Here is a 4,648-nt window from a genome sequence, read left to right as displayed (position 1 = left end):
TTTGAGACAGGGTCTTCCTGTAGCCCCAGCTGTCCTGGAACTCGCTATGTAGAGCAGTCTGGCCTTGAACTCACAAAGATCTGCCTGCCTCTGCCTCCCAAGTGCTGGGATTAAAGGCGTGCACCACCACATCTGGCTTTAAATAAAACTTTTTAATGTTATATTTTATTGAACTTTTGAGACTTTCATAGAATACATTTTGCACCTCTCCTATGACCCCTCCCCCAATTTCGTGTACTCTATGATATACATATATATAATATATAGGTCTATAGATTCAAGCCCAAATGCCCTTTGGGTGTGGTTCTATCCTCTAGAACCTGGTCAACCTAACAAGAGTCTCACCCTTAAACGAGATTGATTCTCCCCCTCCCAGAAGCCATTTGTTTCCAATAGTTCCTCAGGTTCCATTGGGTTTCTTACCCCCTCCCCACCGCAGTGCTGGGATTTTGTGTGGCTTGATGTTACATGGAACTTGTACATTCTGTCACCATTGCTGCGAATTCACATGAGTAATTGTCCAGTAGTCTGGAAAACACTATTTTCTATGGTCTTCCACCACCTCTGGCACTTACATTCTTTCCACCTCCTCATCCACAATGATTCCTGAGCGTTGGGAGGCAGAATTTTGATATAGGAGTCCTGTTCAGGGAAGAGCTGTTTGCAGCCTCTTGTTCTCTGCAGATTGGCCAGTTATAGGTCTTTTTTTTTTTCTTTCTAACGTTCTTTGACCCTGGTCAGCACAAACTGCTTCATTCTCATCTCAGTTTAAACAGTAGACAGGGACCCATGCATGTGAGTTCAGTTGTCAGAAAAAATTTTAATAAATTAACTAAATTTGCTATTTGACAATTTCACATATGTACAAATGTGCCTTGGCCACTCTTATCACTACCACCCTTTCCCATTTCTGTTCCCTCTGTCTACCCTGTACCTCTTCCCTGCAAATCTTTCTCCATGCCTGTTTGGATTTGTGACTCCCCGAGTTTATCAAGGGCTTTCTGAGTGACCTTGGGTTTGGAGCTATCCCCTGGAGCCTAGTAGGCTCAGCAGTAGGCACACAGCTGGAGACAAGGATTCCCTCTCTCAGACATTGCCAGTGGCCAATAGTTCAGCAGTGAGGGGTGTGGCCACAGAGCTCATCCCAGACCATGTCCCAGTCACTTAGTGTGTTCTTATAGTTTATTTTTATTTTCGGTGTGAAATTTTTGCTATAATTGGTATGAGCGACCCCTGTGCTTGGGGAGAGTGTAAGTAGAAAAAGAGGGCAGCCCAGGATCTACTTTATATGGCTCAATTCAAAAGTGCGGTGTATAAGCCCAGTGTGGTGGTGCATGCCTGTAATCCCAGCACTTGGGGGGTAGAGACAGGAGGATCAGGTCTTAGCTACATAGCCACTTCAAGTCTAGCCTGGGATACAAGAGATTCTGTTCTACAGAAACAAAAATTAAAATGCAAAGGACAAACAGGAAGCAAGTGACAAGCACATTGGGACTTTCTTCAGGGATCTGATCGATTTGCTTCATTTCCACTGGAAGATATTTTGCTCGACAAATAGTATTTAGGACTCAATATCTTGTGGCAGAAGTTTCTAAGCATGTCTTTACTCTTTGCTAAGGCCCCTGGAAGTGTTTCTTTCTGGTCCAAAACAAGACCTCTAAGAATGGATCTCAGTTCTTTGTGCTGTGAGAGAATCTCTTATAACCTCTAGGCTAAGGGGTTCCCTTTCCCTGTGCCCACAGCATTTCACTCAGAAAGGGAAAATGTTTTTTGAATTTGTTTAGAATGTAGTTTCAAGATCCAAGAGAAAATAATTTTGTACCGACCCTAGGTTGGAACATGCCCTTGGCTCTTCTTTTATGAACTACCCTCCTTCCTTTCTACTAGCATCATTGTTCTAATATCTACATCCTCCTGGTCAGAGCTCCATCATGTTGCTAAGACCATTGTCCTTTTTGTCTCTCTGCCTTACATATATGTCCCTTCCTCTGCCTACCAGCCTTATCACACTTGTATTTCGGCATATTAGGTTGCTACTTTTTGTTGTTGTTGTAGTAAATTGAGACATTTTCTTTTCTTATTATATATTCAGAAAGCAAGCAAAATATTATTACATTATATCATATTAAAAATATAAAATTAAATGTAATGGAATATATTTTCAATGTGGTTATTTTACTTCTAACGATATAAAATCACATACTTTCTCAAACAAAAGATTTTTAGACAAAAACTGTCTCTTCTATAAAAGAGCCCAGCTTTCTTATCATTTCTATCTGTCCTTCCTACTGCAACCATTTTGTTTTTTTTTGAAACCTGTTCACCCTATGTAGTCCAAGGTGGCTCCCAATTTACAATCCTCCTGCCTCAGCCTCCAGAGTACAGGGATTATAGGCATGTTGCCACCACATCTAGCCAACCACTTTGTTGAGACACAATCATATAATATGTTTAGCATTTCTGACAATTTTGAATGAATTTTAAAGCACAACATGCCTCCTTGTAAAGTATAAACACTTCAGTAAGTTGTGTATGTGTGTGCATGTGTGTGTGTATGTGTGTGTGTTTTAACATACACAAATACATTATTTAATTTTGTGCCATGAGGGAGGGCACACAAATACCACAGTATGTATGTGGAGGTCAGAGGACAACTTGTGGGAGCTGATTCTCTCCCTGAGTTCAGCTTGTAAGACTAGTCACTGAGCCATCTTGTGCCAGCCCCTAATTTATTTATCTTTGAGACAGTCTTAGTAGGTAGTTCAGAATGGTATTGAACCCATTACCTGTGTTGATTTGATGTAGAATGTCCCCCATAGGCTCCAAGTATTTGAGCACTTGTTCCCAGTTGGTGGCTCTGTTTGTGGAGATTTAGGAGGTGGGACCTTGCTAGAGGAAGCATCTCACTGGGGGAGGGCATTGGGAATTCTTAATCCTGTCCCATTTCCAGTTTCTCTTTTGCTTCCTGTGCCTGCTTAAAGATGTGAGCGCTCAGCTTTCTGCCCAGCTGCCTCCTGCCATGCTTTCCCACTTTGATGGACTCTTATCTTTCTGAAACCATAAGCCAAATAAACTCTTCTTTCTATATGTTAACTTGGTCATAATGTTTTATCACAACAGGAAAGTAGCCAATACACCATCGTCCTGTCTCAGCCTCCTGAGAGCTGGGATTCCAAGTGTTTGCCAATGCTCCATATCTTAGTGTTCTAATATCCAGCTGGGTGATTCTTCTAATAGACTGACTTGACATCCTTACTTCAACAATTCAACATTAGTTCATAGTCTGAACTTATCATTGCCTGTAACTGTTCCCTCAAATTCTCAATTAAAAGCGTGTAACTTTTGATCCTCACTTTCTTCTTTTTTTGAGATAAGGTCTCATACAACCTAAGTTGGCCTTGAACTCACTATGTAGCCAAGGATGACCTTGAACTCTTTATCATCCTATGTCCACATCTGAGGTGCTGGGATTACAGGAGTGTGCCACCATGCCTCCTATAATTTTCTTCTTTTGTAAAACCATGTTTTCTTTAGAAAGATGTTTTGAGATTTTGATACTACATCTAAGAATTCTATACTTGGAACTTAAACTTTCTTGCTCCATTTTTGCCCAATTGCTCCCTGATAAAACTGCCAGCCTGTTTTAAGGCGGCCTGCCTCCACATCCAAGCAACTGAATGAAATATACATGTATGGTAACATGTTCCCCTGAAGTGACAATGGATGCTCTCTGGTGGACCACTGGTCAGGTCAAGCAGGACAACTCTCAGCAAGAGCAGTGTCTCCCTCTAGAGGACATTAAAATGTTTCGGGAGCTGCTTAGTATGGACTAGGCCTTGGTGGGTTCAGTCCCTAGTAGGAAGAAAGGAAGAGAGCAAGAGAGGGAGAAAAGAAGGAGGAGGGGGAATCACGGAACTTGATAGCATCAAGAGCACTTTTCTTAGCCAATTTACCTTCTCACCATTATTCCACACAATTCCCCTTTCCTTAAAGGACTAATTCTTCCTCCTTAGCTCTATCAACTAAGTATCTTACTGAGCTGAGAACTGAAAACCAGATGGAAGGGAACCTTTAGGTCCTCCATCATCCAGCTCATCTACATCTGTTCCCATGCCCTTTACCCTCCCTCCAGGAGCTGTGGACAAACTCTGTGCCTCCCTCAAGGCTTCCTCATCCTGTATTCTTCAATGTTCTCTCAATTTGCTAGAAATTTTGTTTAAAGAATTAGCTCTTCTACTCTCCCTGCTCACCCCCCAAAAAGAAAAATTAGAAGAAAAAAGAGAATTATTCCCTTATTCCCCACCTCCTCTCTGTCTGCTGAACCCAGAGACTTGCACATGCAAGGAAAGGGCCCTGTCATTGAACTGTACCCTGCCTTCCATCTTTGAGTTTTTTTCTCTCAACTCAGCTGTTTCCACTGGCATAAAAATACCCTTGCTGTGATCATGGACACCTTAGAACTCATTTGTTGGACCCTACATTGTCCTTTACTTAATTTCCTGATCTTTTCTGCATCATTCAATTTTTTATACTTTAAAAAAATTTATTGACAATTTCATACATGTATATAAGGTGTTTTGATCAAATCCACGCCCACTCCCTCCCCTCCAACTCCTCCCATATCTCCCCATCACTTTTTTCTGACAAC

This window comes from Nannospalax galili, unplaced genomic scaffold (assembly GCF_000622305.1).
Source record: "Nannospalax galili isolate Female #2095 unplaced genomic scaffold, S.galili_v1.0 scaffold1025, whole genome shotgun sequence".
NCBI lineage: Eukaryota > Metazoa > Chordata > Mammalia > Rodentia > Spalacidae > Nannospalax > Nannospalax galili.
Note: the sequence above shows the minus strand (reverse complement) of the source record.